Here is a 27,799-nt window from a genome sequence, read left to right as displayed (position 1 = left end):
TGGGAGAGTCCACCAATAGCAGAGAAATGATCTTTCTTTTTCCCCTGGCTTGCCAATCGAAACACTGTCTGCTCCCAATCCAAGGCATGTCGTGAGGCCTACTCCCAGAGAGCTCAACCCTAGTAATTAGAAGCAGCCCTGCCTTGCCTTTGGTCTGGGTATTTTCATCATTGGATGGTTTGAGCCAAGACATACGTTTTGCCAAGGAAAACTTTCCTTTGAAACTTCCATCTTATCCAAATAAAGAGCTGGAATTGATTCTTGGCAGCTTCAAAGATACTTATGAGTTATGAAAAATGGTACATATGTGTCAGCCAGTCTATGAAATTGTCCTCAATTTGAAAAAAAGCAGGTTTGCACATGAACCCATCTTTCCTTCCTGTACATTGATAAAGCCAATGCACCTGTAACAACTTCGGAGTCCTCCTATGTTGCCCTTTGAAGCCAGTTCCTGTCCAGTTCCCCTGATTGTGAGCCCCAAACCCTTCTACTGGAAGAGGTGTGTGAGGCAAAAGAGAAAGGGACTTTACAATGAAAGGGAAGACCTGGGATATAGAGAAATTTAGTTGCATTCTTCAAGGGGAGACATTCGAATTCCAGCTCTTGGCAAGATTACACTTTGGGGAAGGTTTGGTCCACAGTGAAGGAATTGCAGTGTTGGAAATGAGAGCAATTCCAGGCACTGTCTATCTCCTTGGAGAGTGGAGTGAGTCTTCATGAAAGGAACCATGTTTATGCCCAGCAGCTGATGAAAATGTTTTGCAAATACTCAAACCAACGATCTGACCTGGAGAGCGTATGCCATCCCCAGACAGCCTTCCACAGAGCAGGGGCCTGGTAAGGGAGAGAAAGGCCCTGTATGAGGAATTCCAGGCTCTCTGAATTCCATGCCTCATCCTAGATTACTCATTTCTCTCCTAGTTGCCTTCGTAGCTCCTGGAGGTGAAGTATTGCCACATCTCACTCTCAGGACATTCACTTCAGTGGGGAAGAATACTACTTAGAATCACAGAATCTCGTAATTACGCATGACCTGAAAGCCCACATGGCCAGACCGCCCATCTCAAGCTAGAATGCCTGCACAACAGAGTACACCCCCAATGACAAGAGCGTCCCTGCCAATAGCACAGCATGAGATGTGGGACCACACAGCACCACATCATCCCAAGTGGTAACCAGATGCTAAGGCAGATGAACCGACTTTGCCAGTTTAGGGTATGACTGGTGGTTAAGATCATGGGTTTAGACTGCCTGGAGCATGCTCCCTGAGTTCAAACCCTGGCTCTACCATTTACTCCAAGGTTACCTTCGGCAACCTTCCTGACCTGTCTATGCCTCAGTTCCTCATCTATAGAACAGGAATAATGATAAAAACCTACCTCATTTGGTATTTGTGAGATTAAAATGAGCTCATGTGAGTTAAGCACCTAGAATATTGCTATCCCACCAAATCAACCAACAGAGATCATTTTTTAAAACTTTTCATTATAAAAATTTTATATATGTATAAAAGCAGAAATATCAGTAAAGGAGCCCGCATATATCAAAATAGCATAATGAATGCTTCACTAGCTTCAACAATGATCAGTACATGGTCATTCTTCCTTTATCTTCATTCCATCCACTTAACTCCCACCCCTGATTATTCTGAAGCCAATGATATTTAATCTTTAAATATTTTAGTATTTAGTATCCCAAAAATATAAAAATAATTCTATAATACCAAATATCAACCACTGTCTTATACCTGTTTCTCTCTTTCTCTCTGACATTTTCTCCCTCTCTGTTGGAAATGATATGAATAAAGGTCCACACATTGCAATTGGCTGATATGTTTCTTAAGTATCTTTTAATTTGTAGGTTCTCTCTTCAACTCTTCTTTTTCACTACTTTTCCCCTTGCAGCTTTTTAGTCATGAGATTAGAGCGTTTGTCGTGTAATGTTTCTGACAGTCTGGATTATGCTGATAGCATATCATTTAATATGTTCCTCTGTCCCTCTGTATTTCCTGTAAATTGATCTAACTGCAGGCTTGATTGATTCAAGTTCAATAATTCAACAAGACTACTTCATGTGTCGTGGTATCTATTTCTATCAGGAGGTTCACAATGTTTGCTTGGTTCTTTTGTTGTGATGTTAGCAGCATCAATGATTGCTATCTAGATTTATTAACTCATGGTCAGGTTGCCAAATAAAATACAGGATGTCCAGTTACAACTGAATTTCAGATAAACAACAAATGATTGTTTAGTGTAAGGATATCCCAAATATGTTTATACTAAGCAATTATTCTTCTATCTGAAATTTATATTTAACTGGGGGTTCTATGTTTTTAGTTACTAAATCTGGCAACCCTAGTTAGGGGCTGCAAAATGGTGAAATCCTAGTTCTATAATTCTTTCTTCATTTGTTAGCTATAATACTTTTATGAAGAGAAACTTCTCCTCATCTATTTGATAGCCCTGAAATACAGATTATACATGAGAAGCAGGATAAACACTTGCTTTTTCCTTCTATTTGTCAATTTAAAAATAATGAGAGCTCCTTCAATGATCAGTATAGGTATCATTATGAACTCATGGATGTGAATATATTTGTTGTGAATTTCAATCCTGTGCAGTTATTATCCTTTCTGGTGCTTAAACCATCCCATCTCTAGTCAACGAGACTCTATTCTAGTAGGCTCCTGAGTCCTTTTGACATGACACTAGAAATGTTTGATAATTACTTTGCTTTCTGGTATGACAAGATTTTCCAGGCTTGTCTTCTATATCTCCTGCCTTGGATCTGGAATCAGACATTTCTTCAAGAAATCCTGTTGCCTTTTAAGAGAAAATGGTATTTAGAAAACATAATCGGGGAGTTAGAGGTGTTCTGTGCTACTGAATTCATTATTTTTAGGTCTTTTTGATAGATAGAGCCAGTAAACATGTACTTTTTAAAGATAATGTACATCTTGAATTAATAATGATACTTTCAATACAAATGCAGAACCACAGGTTTTTCTTCACCTCATCTATCTCACATTTCTTTTCTCCCATAATAAAAATCCCTGTTCTCAATGATGTTCATTGAATTACTCGTATACAACACACACACATAAAACAGTATATGTATAACACGCAACTTCACATATATTACAAATTCAGGATAGCAACATCAACACTACCACTAACGATACAATTGCTAAAAATACCTTGATGTTTTGTTTCATTTTGTAGTTTGGTTTGTTCTTAGGGCATATCCCACTAGTGATATAAAAAATAGATACTTTTTTTTTTTGAGGAAGATTAGCCCTGAGCTAACTACTGCCAATCCTCCTCTTTTCGCTGAGGAAGACTGGCCCTGAGCTAACATCCATGCCCATCTTCCTTTATATGTGAGACGCCTACCACAGCATGGCTTTTGCCAAGTGGTGCCAGCCCCTAAACTTATTTTTTTAAGTCACTTGAAATATTTTCTTGATCTGGTTATGCTTCAACTGGATATACATTTGAGTTGTCTTTTTTCTTCTTTCATTTTATTTTCTAAAGTTTTAGGAACTGTTTTTTTGTATTTTGTTTTAAAATTATGTAAAAATATTTACATAGTTCCAAAGACAAATCTATAAAACATGGTATAGGGCTGGCCCGGTGGCACAGCAGTTAAGTTCGAATGTTCTGCTTCAGCAGCCCAGATTTCGCTGGTTGAGATCCCAGGTGCGGACATGGCACCACTTGGCGAGCCATGCTGTGGTAGGCGTCCCACATATAAAGTAGAGGAAGATGGGCACAGATGTTAACTCAGGGCCAGTCTTCCTCAGCAAAAAGTGGAAGATTGGCAGTGGATGTTAGCTCAGGGCTAATCTTCCTCAAAAAAAAAAAACAAAACACCATAGTATATTCAAAGAAGTCTAGTGCCTATCCTGGTCTCCTCCACTCTATTCCCTCTCTCCTTCTGAAGGTAAAGATGTTATTTTTATGATTTATCCTTCATTAGTTTATCCTTCTATCATTACTTTAAGCTAAGCAAGTTCAAAGATACATCTATGCCCTCCTCATCCTTCAAGGCTCAGCTCTAATATTACTCTTCTGAGGCCTCACCAAGAGGAATGGAGTACTCATCAAAGGATTACAGCCAGAAGTATATCTTGCCTGACAATATACTGGTTTAGTCATGCTAATTGTTCACAAGTTGCCTCCATTCTGATTTTTCACTTCTCTATTCTAATTGGTTTTACCTAATTACAGTCCATTGCATTCACATCTGCCTCCCTTGGTAGCAAAAGTTGCTGGAATTTTCTAGAAAACCAAGGCCAGACCAACCCTTACCTGTTTTTTATATTCCGTACAGTCACAGCATCAACGAAAATTTGTTGACCTGAACGTATAAAGCAGTGCCTCTTATCCCTGGATAAGCATTCAAATTACCCATACAGCTTTATCAGCTTTTTTCAAAGTACAGGTTGCCAAGTTCTGCCCAAGAGCCACTGAATCAGAATCTCCAAACACAATCAACAAGAATCTGAACTAACCAAAAAACCATGATTCTATTATACAAACAGTTGGAGAGCCATTGACCAATAGCCACTCGGGGAAAATGCCTCTATGGAGCACACGCAAGCCCTTGTGGTAGATAATTCTTAATAGATTCTCCCTCTGCTGTCTGAGATGGTGCAAGTCTGTGTCAGCAAAGCCAAAAGGAAAACTTAGCTAGTTATTTCATTTACACTAATGATTTTCTTCAGAGAAAACTTGAAGAACTGTGGAGGGTGGGTTTATGCCTTCTAAAGAGAATTTGTTGCATATAAAGGTTAATTATTTTTTAAGGTCACACAGTTTGTCAACACCTAGGATGAAGCTGGCTTTGTGATCTTCTGGCCTAGAGCTCTGTCATCATTAGCTAAACAGTCGCTTCCCTTTACCAATCCTAGGATTGCCCGAGGGCAGAGATGATACAAATCTTCTCATCCCTCCAGGGACCCTTCCATCCCCAGGCAGGATTTGAGAGCCAGAAGGGCTTGTAGGCATTTAATCCAATCGCTAAAGTGAGAAAACTGAGGCCTGGGTCAGGAGGGCAGTTCAAGGCAGGCTTGGACTAGAATCCAAGTCTTCTGCTTCCTGGTTGATGAGGCATTTTACTTCCCTCACTGCATCAACAGTCTCACCCATTCTTGTACCATCATAGCCGATACATCGATGACTTGTGGTGTGATTGAAGCTAAATTAGAGTTGTTGACATCTAATCTCAGCCAAAGGGCCTAATATCACATTTCTGCAACTGTGTAGAAGACAAGAATCAGACTCTACTCCGCTTGTCTAAGCTTTAGTTTTGTGACAAAAGCCCTGGCCAGACCTGTGTCCAGAAAGTTACACCCAATGTGAGCTAAGAGGAAGAGGGGGAAGTGGACTGAGAAAGGATTATCTCCTCCTCTTACAATAACACTAAAAGAGCTCTCTCATTTGATTTTTCTTGATCATCTAGCAGTGAAAAGAGGCAGTGGGTGAGTGGGATGTCCAGGGGCAGGGGGCCTCCAGAAGTAGCGGCACAGTTGGCTTCCTCCAAGTCTGCCTTTTCACTTCTGTCCCCAGGGCTCTTAGGCCAGAGATAGTCTAATTGGTGTCCTGGTAGAAAGAGATGGCAGCTGAGCTCTATAGAAACAAGGCTTAGGTTTTCCTTCCATTGTGCCCATCCACATAATCCTCACCATTCCCAGTCCCCCGCCTGCAGTTTAAACCAAAGGCAAAAACTGGAGGTGGTCCACTTGGTACATCTGGCTATTTTGGAAAGTTACAGGGAGGGAGTCAACATGGTAATCAAATGCATCAATTAAACCCAACAGACCCTTTTCAATCACAGGCAGCATGTGCACACACATGCACACACACGCACACACACACACACACAAAATACAATCGGCAGTTTCAATGTACTCTCCAGGGCTCACTCTGGCCTCTGCAGCTCCCACAGTGTGAGGCAAGGCAAAAAATCTATTCAGGCCACAAGGTTGAGGTGATGGGGGATGAAGGAAACCAGAGGGGGTGGGAAAGCATGCTGGTGAACTTGAGTGTGTGCCAGACAAAGGGGCTAAAGGGCTTTGAAAGCAAGAGTCCTATAGGGATGCTAATCATGAGTATTTTATTGTGATGATTCTGGGTCTCTTTCTCTCACTGGGATGCACACAAACTGTGATGTGGGATGGGAGCCTCCCAGCTGCTCCCTCTATTGCCATTGGAAAAGAGGTAGTAGAGAAAAGCCTTCTGCCCAAGGCTTTTGGAGAAATCATTGCTTCGACTGGATAAGGTTCAAAAGGGAAATTTAGGCTAGAATTTAAGAATTTTCCAAGCTAAAAGTACTGTAAATCTGTAACAGGTACCAAGAGTATTAATAATATATTCTAGACCTCTTAAAAATTATAAGCGGGTAAATCTCTCATCATTGGATGGATACAAAGAGATGTAGAATGACCACTTACTGAGATGATATAGGAGACATTTTTATGGAGAGTGTAGGGGGGTTGAATTGTGTCCCCCTCAAAAATATGGCCAAGTCCTAACCACTAGTACCTCTGAATGTGACCTTATTTGGAAATAGGGTCTTTGTAGATGTAATGAAATTAAAATGAGGTCATACTGGTTGAGGGTGGGTCCAATCCAATGACTAGTGTCCTTCCAAGGAGGCCATGTGAACACACACACATACACACCCCCAGAGGGAAGATGGCTCTGTGAAGACAGAAGCAGAAATTGGAGAGATGCAGCTATAAACCAAGGGATGCCAAGGATTGTGGACAACAACCAGAAGCTGGACGAGGCAAGGAAGGATTCTTCCCCGGAACCTTCAGAGGGAGCTGGGCCCTGCTGAAGCCTTGATTTCCGACTTCTAACCTCTAGCACTGTGAGACAATAAGCTGTTGTTTTAAGTCACCCAGTCAGTGGTCCTTTGTTATGGCAGCCTTAGAAAACTAATACAGGATAAGACTCAATGCCTGGAGGGTCTCTTCCAACTGCATGAGGCTACAGCCCTACATTTGTGGGAGTTCCTTTGTTGGGAGTTTATACAGAAACATCTCACTGGCCTAATTTTCACACAGTCCTATCATGAGAGAAGGAAGCAGAAGAGGCTGTAAATAAGTGGGGAAACATGAAAGCCATCATAGGCCCTGTAGAGAGAGCCTCAACTGGATTCTCTTTCCCTCAAGACAGGGTCAGATTTTGTCATCTTAGGAGATGCTCTCACACATGCGCTCCGTTCTTCCTTCTCCTCATGAAAAACCACTGCATACTTTGTGCTTGCTCTAGGGGACAGGAACCAGACCCCAGTCCCTAGGGCTGTTGAGTGGGATTCCTGACTCAGGAGTGCCATTCAATCCCAAACAATTAAGATAATCCAATCAACATCGCAGACAGCACACACTAATGCCATTAGAGGCAAAATCTCTCAGGGCAGTGGCGGGCAGGGGGAGGGGAAACAAAGCAGAGTGGGCTCAGGCTCAAGGTCACTGTGCTCTTCTAGACCGAGTTAGCTGAGACAGATGGTTCTGAAGCAACGCCAGGGTTCTTAGAGGCAAACAACACCAGTATCCTCCTCTAGGGAAACCATGGCCAAACATAAAGAGAGCACATGCTCAAAGGATAAGGAACCATCCAGAGACTTTAGGAGAGCCCATGCATCTCCATGAACAGCCCACGGAGCTAGACTCCGTAGACGTTGTTTTGGTCTCAGCTTCTCCGTTTATCAGCTGCGTCCCCTTGGGCAAAGCACTCAGTCCCTCAAACCTCAGTCTCCACATTTGAAAACAGGGACAATTGACTGACTTCCTATATTTCTCTGTTGTTCTACAGACCAAAATGTATCAGGATTCAATGCTTCTCACTTTACAGAGGAGGAAAATGATGCTCCCTGACTTCCCCAAGGCCACACCACCAGTGAATGACAAACAGAGGCTGGCACAGAGTAACTGCCCCTGTAAGTAGCAGTTTTTCTGCTTCTAATGTACATGAAAACTTTGCCAATGGTAACTCGCTACACATATCATTACATTAATTATTAATATCGACTGTTAAATATTATTACACTAAGAGAAGTGAGCATTAGTTTGACCTTGGAGCTCATCAACAGCACAGAGGTGATTCACAGGTCTCGGGATGAGGTGGACGTAGAGATTGCAAAGCAATTTGGCACCTTCTTCTGTCAAAGGGTCTTTTCCGAGCTCATCGGTCAACAGGGAAGAGAGGAAAGTACTTTGTTTAAACAAAGCTGGAGGTGTTGGTGGCTGTCCCTGCTGGTGGAAAGGGCAACAATGAAACAGAAAGCATTTCTAATGTCGCAAAGGAGGACACATTTGGCCTCCTGACATTCCCCGTGTCATCATGCTACTGTATGACAAAGACCCAGATCGGGGGAGCAGAGCTGGACGGCTCCTGGTGTCAGCCTTAGAGAGGAACATAGATCATGGGTGTCTGCCAGTCTACGTCCACAGGAGACCCCAGTATCAGAACCAAGACCTTCCAAAGTCTGGCCCTATGATGTTTAGCCACTTTGACATCCTGAGACCAGGAGAAAAGTCGGGGTGAAATGGTTACCAGAGATTGATAAACAACTTTCAGCTCCAATGTAAGGGACAAGAAAAACACAAGGCAGGGTCCCTGCCAGTAAGGAATTGGCAATCTGATGAGAAAAATGAAGTGCAGAAGTCAGGCACACTGATGAGTAGTGGGAGAGGCCTGAGGGGTGCAGTAGGAATGCAGCGTAGCAGAACGGAAGGGACCCTGGATTTGTCATTAAGACACCTGAGTTCCAGTATCTTCTCTGCCACTTACTAGACTTGTGATCTACACATCGCTTAACCTCTCTGAACATCCTTACCTTTACCATCTCTGAAATGGGTAAAAAATGGCAGGTACCATTAGTGAAAGTTATTCAGTAAACATTTATTAAGTGACTTCTCTATGCCAAGCTTACAATGGGTAGGAAGAAGTTTACAAATTCTTAAACACTGTCTGAGCATAAACTGCCCTTCACAAAAGTTGGAAAAGACATTGTAAAAGAGATGAGTCTTGAGAAGGTCCTAAAGATGGTTCAGGCGTTGGATGCCTGTGGGAAGTGAGGAAGGAGATGATACATTCCAGACGGCAGGAATAACACGAGCAGAAGTTCAGGGGATCAAATGAGCTTGGCGATTTCAAGGGACTGAGAGGGAACTAGTGTGGCTTGGGTGGTGGGTGGGTAGGGGTTGTTAGAAATAAGATTGAACCCCGAGGATGGGGCAAGATTATGAGAAACCTTGGAAGATGGCCTTTGAGGCCTCTGATATTATGGTTATGGGGTGTTATTTTTATTCAAGGGAGGAAAAAAGAAAAGAAATGCATGCTGCTCACCCAAATATCAGGACTTTCTGTTCCTCTGTGATTGTGCTTCGTGAAAATGCTCTCCAGCAAAAAAGAAAAAGAATGATTAAGGGAAAGAAATAACTAGAGCCACATTCATTTCAGCTCCAGTGAAAGCACAGCGGGAGGAAGTAGCTGTGTTTGCCAAACTCCAGAAAGAGACACAATTGATAGGGGGCGGGGAGGGGGAGACGAGGCGGGGAGGGGGAGATGAGGAGGAGGGCTCCGGGGTTGTTTTATTCTCCCAAGAAGATATTGTAAATAATGGCGAGGTATAGTGCATGGAAGGAGAAATTACTCTGACAGGGCCCTTTTAGGGATGAAAATGGAACTAAATACACGTTCCATTATTCCTGATCTTTCGTTCAACTCCCCATTTACATGGGGGCTCCCTGGAGCTGATGTTTCCCCTTTGCTGTCATAAGTAGTCATTGACTGGAGCCGATCATTTCAAAATAATGGGCTGCAGTTCTTCCATTGTCATGATTAACACAGGGTAATAATTATTAGCCACTCCAAAAACTGCAGAGGAGAGGTAACCGCTGCCAGGCTGCCCAGCTTTTCCGAAGCCGGGAAAGTTCCTCTTCGTTCCACCAGGGGGGGTGATGTCCCCAAGAGACCACAGAAGGCTTTCCGTTCTCCAGCTTCTCCAGGAAGCCAGGAGCTGGGGCTCCCATATCCTGGGCAGTAGCCAGAGTTGGGATTTGCTGTCATCCCAGGACCTTGAGGAACAACACAAAATAGGGATTCCACAGGAGAGGAGGCTGAAGAGCCAGGTGGGTGGGGAAAGAAGAGAGAAGGTAAATCTACCATACTCCATCATCCCATACTCTTGGCCTTTGAAACATCAGGAAATATCATCAGCTGAATGGATCGAAGGGGCTGGAACCACCCATGACACAGAAAGTTTCATCACAGCAGAGCAGTGAACAAGAGTGTATCAAAGGCAGGCAGAGAGAGAAATCATCCAACTCGAGACAATTCAAAGGCAAAATTCCATTTCTCGGCTCTGCCCTGTATTGCACTCCCTTGTCGATTTTTTAGGCACTGAGCTTTCTTAGCCATGACGAGAAGGCTTTTTTGTAGCCAATGTCCTTCCTCCGTTCTCCAAGGAGAGAGTTAGAGTGATGACGGCATGGCAGGGCTAGGAGAGAGGGGAGCATAGAGCCTAATTCTTGCTTTTTACAGATAGGGAACCAGAATCAAAGAGGGGAGGGGACTTGTGCCAGGCCAGGGAAGAGCAGAGGCAGGATTAGAACACAAGCCTCCTGACACCCGAGTGGGAGTTTTCCTACCTGCTTTTTTTTTTTAAAGATTTGCCCTGAGCTAATATCTGTTGCCAATCTTCCTATTTTTTTTCCTTTTTTGTTCCTCCCCAAAGCCCCAGTGCATGGTTGTATATCCTAGTCGTAAGTTGTTCTAGTTCCTCCATGTGAGCCACTGCCACAGCCTGGCAACTGACAGGCAAGTGGTGTGGATCCCAGGAATGGGACCCCAGCTGCCCAGGCGGTAAGTGCTCAACTCTAACCACTAGGCAACCAGGGCTGGCTCTCGAACCTCTGTTTTCTGATGGAAATAGTAGTCTTTTCATTCGAATGTTGGTTCTGAGTCAATAGAAGCCATTCCAGAAAAATGGTGCTGTGAGAAAGAGAGAGAAAGAGGAGGATAAAAAGGGACAATTACTCTTGTTGATCTTTCCTTCCCACCTCATCACAACCCAGAGCATCCAACAAGTGAGTATTTTGCAAAAGGAACAATTATGAACTAAATATTAAACTGATGACGAGGGGAAATCTAGACCATCTTTCTAGGAATTCAAAACTCAGAATACAGAAAACAATGTTAAAGTGTTTTTTTTCCATTAGCTATTAATTGTTTCATGATGTGGGTGATGATGCGGCCGATTCCTGCCTGCCAAGAGCTTGTGCCATTTCTGGATTTTTCCTTTTAGACTTCAGTAGTTCACACCTTGCTCTAAATTTGCAACACTGAAGCAGGCACTGGGGTTTGCACCTGGATGTCAGGGTATTTGACTTACTGAAGCGATGTGTTTATTTATTTTCGCATGGGGCCATGGACTTTATCCTCTGCCAGCCTCCTCTCAGGGCAAGGCTCCACCCTCCTCCCCTCCCCCGACCCCCCTGAGGGCCCTGGACCAGCCCCCACTTGTCTGGCTTGAGGCCTCACAGACTGCCCCAGCCGCTGCTCTGCACTGCCTCACAGCAGACCGGAGACAGGCCACCAGGGCCGGGTCTAGCTTTTCCAACCAGCCCCTGTTCATCACTCTCATCACACACAGGCACCGGTCCCAGGGAGGGCCTGGCACTGTGTTAGGTACGCCAGATATCAGTCAGGAAAGAGAAGTCGGAGGCCGGGGGCAGACAGAGGGAGAGCTTAATGTTCTGTCCCTGAAGAGCTTGCCGTCAGAGGCAGGAAGAAATTCTTCTGCTATCATTCTTGTCTTCCTCTCTCCCCTAATTAAGAGGAGATGTAAGTTCAATTCTGTTGGGGTTTGCAGGGCACAGATGCAATCACGGAGAAGGCAGACAGTGGTGTGTTGCTCACCCTGCTCCCTGTGGGTTCCCACAGAGACCGACTGGCATGCTTTCAGTAAGGGGTGGGGGCGGCACACACTGTGCCCAATTATCCCATTATTTTGATAGGCAGGCGTGGCCACATATGTGGCGTTGTGGGGGGCAGAGGTGACATAAGCTAGTGGACATTTGCATGTATTGGCAACTTCTTTCCTCTGGGCCAACTCTCATTGTTAAACATGCACACCCTGCAAAATAGGGGAGAATTGAGCTCATTAGTATAATTGTTTATAATAATCATGATAACAATTGCAACATGCGCTCCTTTGTAAGAGAAAATGACACTCCTGACCCTCAGTAGAACTGAAGCCCAGAGATGCTTTGCTGGACTTGCGCTGAGTGTGTGGGAGCCCTCCTGCTGCAGGGGCTCTGGGTTGCTGGCTGGTGGCTAAGAAGAGGGATGAAATGCAAGGCCTCCCATTTCCTGGCATTTGAAGTATGGACTCTCACACATTCATCACTTTCTCCTCCTCAGAAAAGGACAAAACGAGAGAAAATGGATGTCAGATAAACCTGAGTGAAAATTTTAGCCACACCACCTATTACCTGCATAACCTTGGGATCAATCACTTGACTTTCTGATGATCATCAGTTTCTGCATCTGTGAAATGGGGTGATAACACTTTACCTGGTAAGATTAGACACGTGGGGGGGCTGGCCTCGTGGCCGAGTGGTTAAGTTCGTGCGCTCCGCTGCAGGCGGCCCAGTGTTTCATTGGTTCGAATCCTGGGCGCGGACATGGCACTGCTCGTCAGACCACGCTGAGGCAGCGTCCCACATGCCACAACTAGAAGAACCCACAACGAAGAATACACAACTATGTACCGGGGGGCTTTGGGGAGAAAAAGGAAAAAATAAAATCTTTAAAAAAAAAAAAAAAAAAAGATTAGACATGTGGGGATGAGGCGTCATATAGGTAAACAGCCAAGCACTGCAACTAAAACAGGATGGACACCCAATGCATTTTATCACTTACCATTAGATAATGATAATTATAAGCAACTGAAGGGAAGTTATCATTTTGTCTAATGAAGAAACCTGGACAAAATGATCACTTCCAATTGGTTCTGAGAGTTTCTGATTTAAGGGATAAATTGTACTGGCTCTGTCTAGTCTTACTCACTCTCACCCCAGAAGGCCCTGGGTGTGCCTGCCTGGGAGACACGGAATCCTCAGAAAGCCCGGCTCCAACTGATGCTCTGAGAGCAAATGTCATCCCAACCAGGCTGGGCCATCAAAGCCAAGCAGGTTGGTACAGGGCTTCCTGGCAGGTGAGGGCTGCTGAGCAGAGAAGGACCCCCGACAAAGTGCATCTTCATAGTACCTCTCAGGCAATGAGGGCCAGTGCCATTCTAATTGCTGTAGAGTTGGGGGCGGGGCGTCTGAGGCACCTCAGCTACTCCCCCTCTTCTCTGCCTGCTTGGGAGGGTGTGGGTGCCTACGTGGACTGCCTAGCCATGAGGGCCAACTCCAGCATGGGTGTGCTTTTTGATTCCATATGAGAAAGTAACTAGACAGAATCTCTTTGGTCTGTAGCATTTTCCAACGGAGCCATGGGAGAAAAGGAGGGACCTCGAAGTGATGGAGAGATGACGCAGGCACTCCATAAGCAACGGGGTATTTCCCGAGCCCAGCTGTTTGCCCTTGAAAACTGAACAAGAGAACGAACCGCAGAACTGTAGTTACCACATTGAGAAGTAGGTTTGACTCTGGAAGGAACTTCTAGAGTTTAAGACAACATCCCCGTGTACTTGTACAACACTTTCTGATTCACACTCAGTATCTTGTTTGATTCTTGTGAAGCCGAGTATGCAGGGCCATGGATATTATTTCACTTCACAGATGAGGAAACTGAGGCACTGAGAGGCTTAGCTGGAGATTTCATGACCAAATATGTAGTGTCTCCATTTTTGGAGTCTCTTAAAAAAATAAGGGAGGAAGGCCCTTTCTCAGACCTTCAGTGCCAGACACAGAGCAGCAGCAGAAGCCAGGAGCCTGAGCTGACCCCTGCCCACCCCGTCCATGCCTGAAGCCCAGTGGTCCACGCTTGCTCCCTGTCCTCTGTAGCCTTCTTACCTTGCACATGCAGGATTCTTGCAAATTGTTCCAAGGACCTGTTTCAGGAGGTTTAAGGCTGCAGTTTGCTGGGCCTCACAGAGAATATTCTTCTCCCAGAGCAACATTCTAGATGGAAGGACAGAGGGAGGGAGGGTTAGGGAAAGAGGGCAAGGTACACAGAGACTTCAGCTCCATTTGTGGGAGGGTTAGCAAGAAAGGATTGAAATCCGCCCTTGTTTGATGTGGATCCTCAACAGGCCTGCTACTGTTTGAAACACATAGGAGAATGGGATTTGGGAAGGGATAGGAGGGGAGGACAGCAGAGGGTGATGTCTTCATGAATGGTGCTGGGAATCCTGGAGCAGGTGCCCTGGTGCTGTGTCCTGGTCCCCTGTCCCCACTGCCCAGCCAGAGGCCGGCCACTCTGGCATCTCAGCAGCCTCCCCTTTCATTCATGGGACTTGTCCTGCACACTCCAGCCTGGCCATCAGACCAATCCCTTTGCTCTCAACGAGGTGGGGGGTAGAGAAGGTTGCCTGACAGACACTGCTGGGTGAAGGTGAGGCACAGCATGGGAGACAGAAGGCCCCACCCACAAGGGGAACATGTCCCTGCCTTGCGATGTGGAAGTCAGGGTCAGGGCAAGTGAAAGATGATACGCATCTTAGAGCAGAGATAGATCGAGCTGGTGGTGGCATCAGTGGTCTCAGCTTTGGGAACCACAGGCGAGGCTGGTAAGAGACCTATACCACCCAAAGATCCCTCACTGCTGACACTGACATGCAGGAGCCCACTCGCCTCCCGACCACAGGTCCAGGCACACAGCCTCCCAAACCCAGCCCCCATCCCACTCAAGGCTCCCTAAATATATGCGCGAGCACACTTGCAGGCAGCATTCCCATGCTAACCACTGACGGCTTGCCAGCCTCCACCTCTGAAAGGAGCAGACCATGCTGAAAGGCTGCCAAAGTGTGGCTGGCTTCCAGCACCAAAAATACCTCCTGTGATCCGAGGGGCTACCGTACTGGCATCTATTTGTGGGGCTGGAACTGCTGCTGTGACAGAGAGAAGACTTCCCCTGGGGATCGGCCGGTTGCCCATTTGGGCCTATTCTCGCAAAGTGTAAGGCTCGCTTTCAAGGGCCTGAGGAGGCCAGCTCAGCTAGACTTGCCCCCACCAGAGAAATACTCATTTCTCCCAGGCAAAATTCAGTTCATTCTAGAATGCTGCTGTCCTGTTCTTTCCCACTTCTCTTATCCTCTTCTCTAAGTCATTCATCCAGTGACAAGCAAAAAAGAGGCCTGGGGCCCAGGAGAGCAATGCAGTAGCCACAGGCAACTTTGTAAGGATGAGGTTCTAGGAGTACCATGACCAGCAGAGGTGGGTAGGTTGGGGTAGAGAGGAACTCTGTTGAGCTTGCTAGGATTTTCCAAAAATGAGGATTTGGCATAAGAAAAACACATCCCCATCCATCCATCCATCCATCCATTCATTTGATAAGTATTTATTAAATGCCCACTACTTGCCCAGAACTGTGCTGGGCTGCAGCCATCCCTCCTGATGGAAATGAGGATGGAATGCAAGGCACTGGCTAAGGCTTGATGAGTCCCCAGGGGCCGCGGGTTTGACATCAGCTGGACAGGATGAGAAAGAAGACATCAAAGTTCAGATAGATGCCAGAAAACTCGAGTCCCTGAAAGACAGACAGGTCCGAGGGTATGGAACCTGTTGAATTATTGGTATGATTTCTTAAAAAATATGTGTGGAAGAAATAATCATGTACTGTATACAATTCCATTAAAGAGAGAAATCTAATAAATTTGCTCCTAATAAATAATATTTGTGGAATGAATGAATACCCAGTGATCAAAGGGATATGGTTATTTGTGATTATTAAAGACCAAAGGCTCATGTATATTGCCATTGCCTCAGATGATGTTATATCTAAATACAAACCGTGAACCTGAGCTCTTTTTTTTATTCCCAAGAGACATTTTTATAATTGTGTACTTAACTGATAAGATCCATATTTGTTCTAGCCTCTTAGGACTGAAAATATGAACAAATCTCTCCATTTTAATGATACTATTAATTCTTTTACCATTTTTACAAGTATCTATTTTAATTCCCTCAACTGTCTGAAGATTGAAGGTAGAAATTTCAGTCTTACAGATGGACAAACTGAGGCCCAGTGGTATCAAGGGGACTTCATCCAGGGTGCCTTCCAGTAGACCAGGTTAGCGTTCTGCCCATTCTTATGGCGAGTGTGGGTACTCCTAGAACCTCACAGGACTCAGATCTCAGACCACGCTCAGTGGCAACATGGAAATTGGGTAACATTGTGTCATGCTGTCTGTCTTCTCTCTCTCCTCCTCCCTGTCTCTTCCTCTCCCTTTATTTGGGAAGGGCAGGGGAGGCTGGGAGTGAAGGATAGCTGAACGGAGAAGTCTGTTTCATTTTATCCTTCCTCATTCTTCATTCTAGGATTTATTTCTGGACCACAGGTGGGAGACTGGTATTAGAAAATTATTTAAATTGCATTATAATCTTCCCAAGACGTGATTAAATTGAGGCAGGGAGAAGAGATGTGACCTCTCCCAGGGTCACACAGCTCTTGATTTAGAACCAGAAGGTCCTAATTTTCAGCTTCCAGCTTTATCAGCTAGATATTTCCAACCCTAACGCTGGCTGTCTTAGGTGTAGCTGGCCAGACCCATGCTCCATGTATCAAACAAATGGGAGAAATTTGTTACAAAATCTTCAACATCTTCTTCAAATCATCTTCCTTAATAAATTGTGGTTTAGATTCTGTCTACCCAGAGATAAGAGGGAAGACTAGGCTGTCTGGATGGGGAGACAAGATCTATTTATGAAGAGAAATAAATAATAATATAGGGTAACGTATGATAATTCCCTGGAGGGGTGCCAACAATAAATGCTAAACAAGTTCAGAGAAAAGAACAGGTTCGGATCACGGAAGACAGCTTAGACAGATTCTTTGTGGCTCCACAGGACCCTAGGGATAACCAGGGAAAGTCACAGGCAGACAAATTTCAGCTAATTACCATGAAGAACGAACTCTTGAAGAGTTAGCTAACTTCTGTAGGTAAAGCAAAGCCTAGATTTTTCCCTTTCTGGAGTGAATGGACGATTGTGCAAGACGACCCGTGAGTCTAATTTTTTTTTTTAAAGGATCCAACCGCACTGAGAATTTCATGCGACTCCCTGTAGGGTTTCGGGAGTTAATTTTTTTCTATTTATATCACTGAGGACTGTGGCCACCAGAGGGCAGTAGAGGGAGCTTATCGGAATACTTCGACGTGCTGAGTAAACTCGCGGGTGCTCGAATCGCGAGCTTGGACTACGCAGACCCCGCGAACTCGCTGGGGTCTAGTCTGCAGGCCCCTTTCGGAAAGCCGCGTCCAGATGCTGCGGAGATGCTGAAACTCTATATGGCACGGAATCAACGGTCGTAAAAGCACCCAGGCATTGCCGTCCGGAATCCAGAAACCTCTCACCTTAGGTTATTAAAATAAGTTATCTTACCGCCACCTCTCTGATTCCCCTGCCAGGCAGCCTCCCTGGATCCGGACATAGAAAGCTCCCGTCTGGTCCCCCTCGCTTGCCAGGTGCCCAGAATCTCTAATAGAGCTAGAAGCTTGAGATTCAGAGCAAAGCTTCGCTTTGTATTATAAAAATAACAACAACTTCAAACCTCATTTGACAGCTTGTTGGCTTTTTGACATTCACGAGCAGAGGAAATTTGCTCCCACAAATTTCGAGACCCCCTTCTCAACCTCATCAGGCAAGGGTGGTTCCTCCCCACTCACCCCTCACTCAAATGAAAGATGAAGAGGGCAGCGTGCAGGATGTGCGTGGTGACAGGTGATGCTAAGGGAGAGGAAGCCCACGTCCCCACTGCCCTCACCCACCCCTCCTGCGTCCTGAGCTCCTCGCACCGGGGCTCGCGAGGCCTCGACCCGAATCCCTAGGCCTTGGCAGGATTTTCGTTACCCCCTTGGCCACTTAAGGTGGCCGGTGGGTCCGGGCAGAGCTGAGTGCAGGGCGGGTAGCGGGGCGGCCTCCAGATGCCAAACCTGATTCTCCTTTGTTGACAGCTCGCGGAGGAGGAAGTCTGGGCGGGCGGGGGCGGGGGCGGGGGCGGGGGCAGGGGGCCGGCTGCGGCGGGCGGTGCCAGCGGCGGGCGCGGCCCCGGCCCGGGCGGGCGCGGCCGGCAGGGAGGGGGTTAACGCGCGCGGCCTCTATGATAATGAGCTGCATGGTAATATAGGGAGGCCGGCGCTGAGGGCTCCGCCGCCGCCGCCGCCGCCGCCACCGCGGGAGCCGGAGCTGCCGGGCGGAGCGGCGTCCGCGCCAGACTGGAGCGGGAGGGCGGCTGAGCGCAGTTGCTGGGAATTTTTCAGCCGGAAGGGCGAGCGATCCAGAGAGAGACCCCGCGAGCTGGGGAGCGGTGGGGAGCGCGAGCGGCGGAGCCAGCGAGGCAACCCTCGAATTAGATCTAGAAAGCCAGGTTCCCGGAGGAAATGGGACTGAACGAACCGGGGAGCAAGAAGGGAAGGAAGCGCCGGGATTGCTGATGTCAGAGGAGCCCGGAAAGTCGCGCTGGAAAAATCTGAAGACAGCCGGGGCTCTGCTGCTTCCCAAGGAGAGACACCGCCAGCCACCCCCACACGCCCCCTCGGCGCCTCCGGGTTCCCCCCGCGAGCGGGCGACAGCGCCTGGCTGGGCTGCTGCGGGGCGACGGAGGACGGAGGGGCGCGCGGACCGGAGACCGAGGGGCCACTTCAGGAATACAGATAAGTGGCTGGTGGCTTGACGTGGATTTTAATGAATTTGGACTCCATGTGGATTTGGTCGTCCCCGTGATTGCGAGCTGCGGGCAGTGAGAGGGACAGCGCGCCGCCCTCGGCAGCCAGGGGCCGAAGCGGACAGACTGGGCACGGAAGGACAGACAGACGTCGCCGAGCTGGGTAAGTCGGCGGCGCCCCCTGCCCACCCCCCAATCGCGCTCACACCCCACGGCGGCTCCTCCCGCGCCCGCCTCTTTGGGGTCCCGGCCCCAGGCACCGGGGCTTGGCTGCGGCGGCCGAGTCCCCGCGCGGGTCCGGCCACTTTCGCGGGCCGGAACGCGGCGCGCGCGCGTGTGCGGGCGGACTCCCAGCCGCCGCCTCCCGCCCTGGGCTTCCCGGCCGGCACCGGCTTCCCAGCCACCAGCCTCCCGCCGGCGGCGGTGGCGGCGGCGCTCCGCGGCGCGCCTCCACCGCGCACCTGCCGGCGCTCTGCGGCTTTGGGGAGCATAGGGGCGGCGGGGCTGTCCCGACAGCTGGAGCCCAAAGCGGGCCTTGGTGTCACGAGCAAGAGAGCCCAAGGCCACTGCCGCCAGCGCTCGGTTTGGGGGCGTTCACTCGGGTGCTGGAGTCCCTGGCGGCCGCAGGCTGTTCCTTCGGATCAGGGGACTTGGGAATCGAAGGGGAAAGCATCATTTGCGCGGGTTCCATGAGGCTCAAGGAGGAATTCCAAGGCACAGAAAGGGGATAAGTGTACTCCATGCCCTCCTATGTGCTCCCTCGTGATGAAGCACCGATCAGTACCATCCCCTGGTTTGAGCTGCACGAGAGGGTTGTGGGCTGAAGTAGGAGCTTGCCCAGGGTCCCAGAGGCTCCATATGAACCATTTGAGAATATTTCCCTCCAATGTGCTCTTTCTTGCCACCCCCCCCCACCCCCCCAGCCACAAGTGATGTAGGGATCTTAGAAAATTCTGGTTCTTTTTATCCACGCCACAGGTAGTGAATGTAAATGTTAATCATGGTGTGGGGACAAGGAGAGAGTCACCAAAAACTGCCATTTCAGGTCTCTGACAAATGTCCACCTGTTTGGCATGACCCCTGCTCTCAGAGAAGCTACGTACTCAAACTCAGCTCTGAGTGAATGGAGATAATTAGGGAGAGGGGGAGCTGGGTAAAAGACTTGGGGTTCTGGGTCAGTTCAGAGTCTAGAAATGAGAGTCCCATTGGGTGGGCAATGGAAATCTTATCAGGTCTCCTGTTGGAATCTAAGATTCTAGGGTAACAGTGGCATTTCAGTAGTCGGTATGCAAGGGATACAACGACAGGATGAGTTTGAGGGAGCAGGGCTGCGAGTTATTAGCTCCAGGCAATGGCTTGGGGGTCCAGCAGCTTGGAGGAACCCACAGAAATTTTGGGACCCTCTCATCCCCTTCCTTGTATTCACAAGCACAGTGGACAAGGTTTATGAGCGGCAGACTCAGATGAGTATCAGAGCTGGGCTGGACGTTTGGGGAGCAGGACTCAGGTTCAGCTCTCCCACTCCTACACAATAGCAGGCTCCTGTCTTGCTGGGCTTCTTTCCCAGACCTTGAAACTTCACTCTTCCCACTGGGCAGGCTTTAGATTCTGGGGCCTTCAACAGAGTGACAGAGCCTGGGCAAGAGATAGCTCTGGCGGGAAGAATTCAGCTATTCCTAATTGAAATGCACAACTTTTGTGCGATCACCCCAGAAAGCTCCTGGAGTTGCTAGCAGCCCTCTCGCCTCTGACCTCCTGGCAAGAAGAGAGAAGAATTCATTAACTTCCCCCTCACCTCACATAGCACCATTAGAATTAATTACCTGTGATCTCTCCTCCTTGGCCTGGGGGGTGGGGAGGTGGGGTGAGGAGAGAGGGTAGGGAACCAAGAAGACTGAGAGAGCAATCTGTCAAGATACCCTAGCGAGGTGGTTTTTCTTTTCCCTTCTTCCACCTGGCATCTCCGCCTTTCATCGCGACCCGTCCGCATACCAGAACTTGCCCTCGCTGCCAGCATTACCCGAAAGAGCTGTTCCCCTCCGTCCCTCGGCCAACCCTCTTCAGGGACCAGCTGATAAAGGGAGGGCAATGCAGACTGCCCTCCCTGCTCCCTCACTGTCCTCAGCAAATTGCATTAGGATGGGGCAAATTGGCTCGCAAAGCAGTTAAATGGAAATGACATTTGGAGCGATGTGCAGTGGAGATGCCGCTGAGGAACAGCAGGATCCAAAGTGGTAAAGTGCCAGAAGGTCTCCTCTGCCCGGGGACCACGAGCCTGGCCAGGGGATCCCACCTGGCCCTTCTCTTTGACAGGACATAAGGATGAGGGTACCTCGCAGCCTAGAGCAGGGCAGGGGGCCCAGGTGGCCTTTCAGCTCAAGTCTAAATGAAGAATAAATGGTGGTGTCGCATGTCTATCCCCCAAAAGAAACCATGTCATTACAAGGTTGGTGACCCCCTTTCGGAGCTGGCCTGAATACCCACCCCCATCCCCAAAGTGCCAGGGAACATGCACCTTCCAGCCCCCTTGACCATCAAAAGCTGCAGGTGTGGATGCAAAAGTTCACCATCTGTTGTTCTAGAGTCTGTGCTTAAAATGAGGTTAAAAAGAGGCGCTCAAAGAACAGCTACTTCTCTCCTAGGCCCCTTTCCCGGTGACAAATACTTCTGATGAGTTCGCTAATCTTTATTTCATGGGCATGTTACAAGAAAGCACACGGGTGGGAGGGAAAACCAGTGACACAGTTAAATATACAAGGCAGCAGCTGGCAGCAGCCTAAACTCGCCAGTTCAGGTACTATGAAATATTTATGGTGCTGGAGTCGTCACGGTTTGGGGGTGTTATAATCTCTATCTTGCCTCCTTTTCTATGGCAGCCTCCCCAAGATATGGGGTTTGGCGTGTGGGGAGGCGATTTCTGTCTCCAACAGCAACACTCCCCCCACCCCCCAGCTGTCTCCCTACATTGTCACACAGCTGTCTCCACACACACAGACTGGGGCCCAATATACTTCTGTCCATCAGGGCAAATGGAGAGGCAAGGAGCTCCAAGCCAAGCCCCCCACCCCCACCCCCACCCCCTTTCTGACCATAAAGAGACTGGAGCATTGTGTTACAGTCTGTTAACTGCAAATAATTCAGGACCGTCCACAGGGAAACTAGTAGAAGCAGGCTTTGCAGTGCTGTTGCTTTACAGCTCATGTGCACACCCCCTGGCCGCCATCACTACCACCCTCCCCCAGGGGCAGTCTGCTATCAATTCATTATATGTGAATATTCTGTTTTTCCCCTTCACATATGCTCAGTTCAAACAATGATGGATGGAACTGATTCCCTTATGGGAAACAGTTTTTTCACTTAGTTACAAAGATTTCATGCCTGATTAGAGTAAATGAGGGGTGGGTGTGCGTCCTCTTCTTCTTTGGTCATTTCTAAAGGTGAGCCCCATGGAGACAGAGAGAGGCAGTTCCTCCTGGGGTCAAACAGCTGGTCCCAAGGGCCGGGGAAGGATGGATGGTAAGAACAGGACACCCCCTTTCTCCTCGGCTTAGTCCTCAGGCTCCCGGGGGCCCCATTCCCTGGCATTGGGGCATATGGAACCTCTTTATCTAGCTCCACACTCTTCCATCTGGAATTTGAGGACAGCAATAGAGGCAAGAAAGTTCTTTGTTGGGGAGTAGGGTCCCTACTGGGTAAGAGTGTACGGAGAGGAGGAAGGGAGGGTGAGAGCTGGAAGGAAGGGCTTAGGCCTGAGCAGTGAAAAGTTCCCCGCTCCGGCAGTTGGTTAACCATTAATGCCCTGCCCTGCCCTGGCCCTGTCTCCCTCCTGAGTGGAAGGATATCTCTCAGAAATCTGGAGAATCAGCAGGAGTTCTCCCCTGTCCCCTCTCGCCCCAGCAGAGGATTTGCTCTGTCTCTGTCTCCTCTCCAGGCTCAGTCCTGGTCCCCACTCACCTTTTCTCTCCCCCTTCCCACCCCCTGCCAGCTGTTCCTTCACCCGGGCATTGCTGGTTGGTTGTTTGCATGGTGGGATGCATGGCAGAGGCGGGAAGGAGGCTGGATGGTGGGGAGCATTGACTGAGGGGAGTGAGCTGCTGTCACCCTGGACTCCAAAGCCAGAGCCCCAAGCACAGGTTATAGGCTGCTTCAGACATTGATGTTAACTCATGAGGCCCAAGTGTGCTTGGAGGACGGGGTTGGGGAGGGAGTTTTTGCCAAAGTTCCGTTCCTGGAGGAACACTTGGTTGTCCTCGCATCTCTCACTGGGGTCTGGCTTTGGGTCTCTGTTTTGGCCCGCTGAGATGAGGCCATTTGATCCAAGGCCTTGTCAAAGCATTTCCAGCTCATCACACCTGGCGCCCTGCACTTCAGAAAAAATCAGCAGATGGACCAGAGATACAGTCCAAGATGCAGGAGCGAAGGCACACGTGTGCAGATCCGAGTCAAGATGTAGAAACAGTCACACATAAAGGGAGAGAGGCAGGCAGACAGAAAAGGAAGATAAAGACAGAGAGACTGACAGTGTGCACGGAGCAGAAGGAGCCCGGAGCCAAGATGGCAAAGAGGGGGAAAGAAGGTCCACGCAGAGGGGGTTCTCCTCATCCCTCCTAGGCAGGGGCACGCTCCCCAGGACTGAACTGGGAAGCTGAAGTAGCAGGTTATCTCCACTAGAGGGGACTCTTGAAAACCAGGCTTGGCCCTCAACCGTGGCTTTTGTGCTCTTTTTTTTTAGAAGAAAAAAATAGATGAGATATATTAGAAACTCTCAGCTGTCACTACCCAGAGACCACAACTGGTTGGGTCCTTTTCCCAGTGGGACCTCTGGGCCCCTGTCTGGTTGCAGGGGGAATGGGAAAGGCGCCTGCAGCATTAAGCAGAGGTGCGCTGGGTTGTGAGCAGCTCAGCGAAGGCCTGTCCGGACAGGATGCGTCTGGGGGTGGGAGGAGGTGGGGGGACGCATTCTCCAGTTGGCAGGCAGTCCAGTAGGCTGGCTGGCCCTTTATCAGCAATACAAGTTTTTGGCCCATCCCTAAGGCGCCTTCACACCCTCCCCTTCTTCCAGCTCCCTCAATGTGGATTTTCAAAACACTCTCAGGTGGAGGCAAAACTGCTCCTGAGGAGACTTTTTTAAACAGACCTTTCAGGAACTGAATGCACGTCAGCGTTGTTATCACTGGTTCCATCTTTGTCTTCATTTTCTCTGTGGGAGCCTTTCTCTGAATGATAATTCCTCCTTTCATTTTAGCAGAGGACAGTCTGGAGCGAGCGCAGAGTCCAGAGGCTTTTCTCATCTGAGGAGATAATAACTGTCTAAAAGGGATACGGAAGAAGATTGGAAGTTTTGGGAAGGGCAGGGGGCCAGAAAGTAGCATCTCTTCAGATCTGAGACCATCCTCTGATATTTAATCTGGGCTCCCCTTTGGCTCAGATGTACCTGGGGTCGAGCAGAGAGGGAAGGGAGGAGAGAGAAAAGAAAAAAGAAAAACAAGATGAATGTGTCATGTTATGAAAGTTTAATCCTGCTTTTCCTGGGCTAGAATTACTTTCAGAACGAGAGATAAAAGGCAGTGGAGCTGCCCTTGGAAAGTTCAACCTGTCTTTGAGAAGGAAGAGGGGGAGGGGTCCTGGGGCTCAGAGTGAATAGGCGGTGGATGAACCTCTCTCCTCTGTGCCCCCCAACACACATGTTCTCTATGAAGCTTGGAGAGAGAGGACAGCAGCTTCTGACAGAGGCCTCTCCGCTGCTTCTCTGCACTGTCTGGGGAATTCAACTCCCAAGCTTTTTCTTTTTTGTATTTAAACAGCCTCCCTTCCCACCCGAGTTTCTTGTTTGGGTATGAAAGGATAGACGAAAGAGGGGTGAGGAACAGCTGAACACGCCCTTCAACTGTGATCTTCACGTCTGAATTGTTACACCACACTTCTTGTCCTTGCACCGAACCAAATAGGAAGACCCTGAAAGCAGGAATTGGAATCCATTTAAGTTGAAACAAATAGAAATCGATCACTTATGTAGTGCTAAGAATGTTGTAGCTCCTAGTATAGAGATGAAAAAGCAGGAGATCCTCCCTTTGAGAAACTTACCGAATCCTGGGGGCCGGGAGAGTTACATCAGCCAAGTACACTCAAAGAACTTGAGTGTAAGCAGAATGGAGTTTACAGTGTACTGGGGGTTCAGAGGAAGTGAAGGCACAGAAGCTTCTGGAAGCTTTTGCTCTAGTCAGTGGAAAATGTAGATTTCCAGGAGAGAGACTCAGGTGACTGAGAAGGTCACAGTAGCCTGTCAAGTTTGACTACCACTGGCACATTCCTCAACCTCTCAGAACTACCCCCAACCGTTTTTTTCCTCATTCTCCTCTGGATTTTAAACTAACACTGGAGTGGTTTTCTATTGTCAACATCCTAGAGCAGGATCGCCACGTTGCACACTCCCGAGGGGCTCCTGCGTTGTATTCTATGTAAATTGCATCCCTTTCCGGTCCCCTAGAGCTGGCAGCGTGGAAGCCAGTGTGGCTCATCCGGAAAAGTTATTCCTCATCTGTATTCACGTCTAAGTATGCAGAACCCTGCTGTTAATGCACCCACTCTTATCTGAATGGATTCATTAAGTGGATCAGACTGGAAAGAAAAAAATTCGTATTTTACCCCTACACCTGTGCTGAGCAGGAGAGCCTGCTCCACCAGCCGTCTCTGCCGTGTTGGCTACGTAGAGAAGGAACCACTCTCTTTTAAAGTTTCTGTCCAGAAGGAAGGCAGAGGAGGATTAAGGGAGGGAGGTTAGAAGGAGGCAGATTTCGCTTCAACTTAAAAACTGTCTCTAATCCTTTAATGAAAGGTACTGCTCTCCTTGTACTTTGAAGTGTTCAAATGGAGTCTGGTGGGGGGACCCCTGTACTGGGATTGAGAGAGCTGAGGGCGTGCTTGAGCTTTAAGAGGACTTGAAGACTTTTTTTTTTTGAGGAAGATTAGCCCTGAGCTAATGTCTGCCACCAATCCTCCTCTTTTTTGCTGAGGAAGACTGGCCCTGAGCTAACATCTGTGACCATCTTCCTCTACTTTATGTGTGGGATGCCTGCCACAGCATGGCTTGCCGAGTGGTGTCATGTCCACACCTGGCATCTGAACTGGCAAACCCTGGGCCACTGAAGCAGAACGTGGGAACTTAACTACTGCTCCACCGGGCCGGCCCCAGAAACGCTTGAAAGTCTATGCTTTCAAGAAATATGTGGGGAGATATATATATAGATATATTTCTGAAGAGAGTTTATGACCTTCCCCCCCTCCATGTAAAGAACCACTAGACTCTAGTCTCCAAGGCCTTTTCCTACCCTCAGTTTCTGCTTTCTGTTCTGGTTGCAGAATGGGGGCTTCTGATGAGGAACTGTAACCCCAGTGCCTCCCCCGCATCCTGTGGTGGCAGACCACACTCTCAGAGTAAACAAGGGAAATCCAGGGACAAGACGGGCTCAGAATATCAGGGAACCCAGGTGTTGTCATTGCTCTGCAACTATAGACAAGTCGTTGAATCTCTCTGAGCAGGAGGCAGGCCACAGGGCTCCTCTCTTTAAGGGAGAGGGGGTGGAAGGTTCAGGAGGAGAGGAAGGGATGGGGACAAAAGCCCTGCCTGCCCTGTCAAGGCAGGAGGACCAGCGGGCAGACAGAAGCGGCACAAGGGATGTTGCCGCTTTGAAGTGGTTTCCTGCTTCGTGAAAGCGAAAGCCCTCGGCTGGGCTGGGTAAATATTACGTTGCCCTCTGACCTCCCACCTCCCCTGACTGCTCCCCAGCTTCCCATTTTTTTCTCCGGAGCAACAAAGGTACCTGAGGGAGAAGAGCCTATTTTCTGAACTTTAGGATCCTCTGGCCAAAGCCAGACAGGAAGACCAGGCTCCTTCCGTGTCCCCAGAGAGGAGAACCCTCTTCTGGGTCAGCAAGCTCTACCCCGTCCTCAGTCCCCGCTCCACATTGGTGAGTGGTGGTGTTTTCCAGGAGAGAGGCAGTCAGGATTTCACAGTCCCCTGACAAGACTGGCCCCCACCCTCACCCCAGCTACCTAGACCTTCCTGACGCCTCCCTTGAGTGTGGAATGAAACCCACACCCCCGGGGTTTCTGCTAGGCAAACACCCGCCTGAGGTTTCTCCGGAAATTAACAAAATTCAAGTCTATTGCCCTACTCGGAGTGACCCCCAGGGTGTGAAGCCTTCTTGGCTTTCTGGGCCCGAGGACCCAGCTGTGAGAGACTTAGAGAAAATGATCTGAACTTCATGTGGAGCTGGGAAGCCACACCTGGCACCTTTGTGTGGGAGGTTCGGGTCCTACTGAGAGGGGTCAGAACAGATGGTCAGGAAGAGCCTGGTGTCAGAATAGGGTCCTAACACACAGGAACAATGAGCAGCTCTTCCCTCTTCCTAAAAGATTTCTCACCTGCTGGCCAGTGTCATCCTCCGTTTGCTCCCAGGTCACAGCAGGGAGACGAGAGGAGCCAGAAGACACTCTGGGAGAGCTGGCTCCTCCCCCTTACCTGGCACCTCAGTTTCTCCGTCTATACAGTGGGGTTGAATGCTTCTCATGACTCCCTAAGCGCCCTTATTTGTCTTTGTTTCTGGAGCCAGGCATGGGAAGACAGTGTGAGGGAATTTGGGAAAATGACAGTTGTTGCAAACGTGCAAAACTGTTCTAAAATTTAGAGCAGGAATAAAGCCGAGCTAGGGATGTTTTTCTTCTCTGTCTCTGTCTCTCTCTCTCTCTGAATTGTTTGGAATTTTCTGAGAAAAATAAGATTTTATTTAAAGAAAATCTGTGAGCTAAAGATTTTTATATATACAAATAGATAAAAGGCTGAAGACTCAGTGGAGACTTGGAAGCTGAGAGGAAAGCCGTGGTGATCTGGACTCGGAGCTGCATGCATGGCTCATGGTTAGCATTTAACCAGTGGGGCTGGAATTTGAATT

The 27,799-nt window shown here is 48.4% G+C and overlaps 1 protein-coding gene and 1 long non-coding RNA gene across 5 annotated transcripts in view; one reads left to right on the top strand and one right to left on the bottom strand.

The window, feature by feature from the left end:
- Nucleotides 1-8,898: 8,898 nt before the first annotated feature.
- Nucleotides 8,899-18,143, bottom strand: LOC139041949 (uncharacterized). 2 transcript variants are annotated; one of them, XR_011497992.1, is made up of 3 exons: nucleotides 14,039-18,143; nucleotides 12,255-12,749; nucleotides 8,899-12,150 (listed from the first exon to the last, which is right to left on the bottom strand). It is a non-coding gene; the product is annotated as an uncharacterized lncRNA (long non-coding RNA). The 2 variants fall into 2 exon arrangements; XR_011497993.1 differs by having other exon boundaries at nucleotides 8,899-12,432; nucleotides 12,591-12,749.
- A 190-nt stretch (nucleotides 18,144-18,333) lies between these two features.
- PLXNA2 (plexin A2) overlaps nucleotides 18,334-27,799 on the top strand; it is a 207,889-nt gene continuing 198,423 nt past the window's right edge. For 2 of the 3 annotated variants that reach the window (XM_070496819.1, XM_044757634.2), the window contains exon 1: nucleotides 18,872-19,011. The gene's annotated coding sequence lies outside the window, so the exon portion shown is untranslated. Of the gene's footprint in view, nucleotides 19,012-27,799 lie in introns of all 3 variants that reach the window. The other variant, XM_044757632.2, reaches the window with a different exon arrangement.

This window comes from Equus asinus, chromosome 25 (assembly GCF_041296235.1).
Source record: "Equus asinus isolate D_3611 breed Donkey chromosome 25, EquAss-T2T_v2, whole genome shotgun sequence".
In the NCBI taxonomy this organism is placed as follows: Eukaryota; Metazoa; Chordata; class Mammalia; order Perissodactyla; family Equidae; genus Equus; species Equus asinus.
The sequence above is the reverse complement of the archived record's forward strand: the minus strand, read 5'-3'. Positions and strand labels throughout refer to the sequence as shown.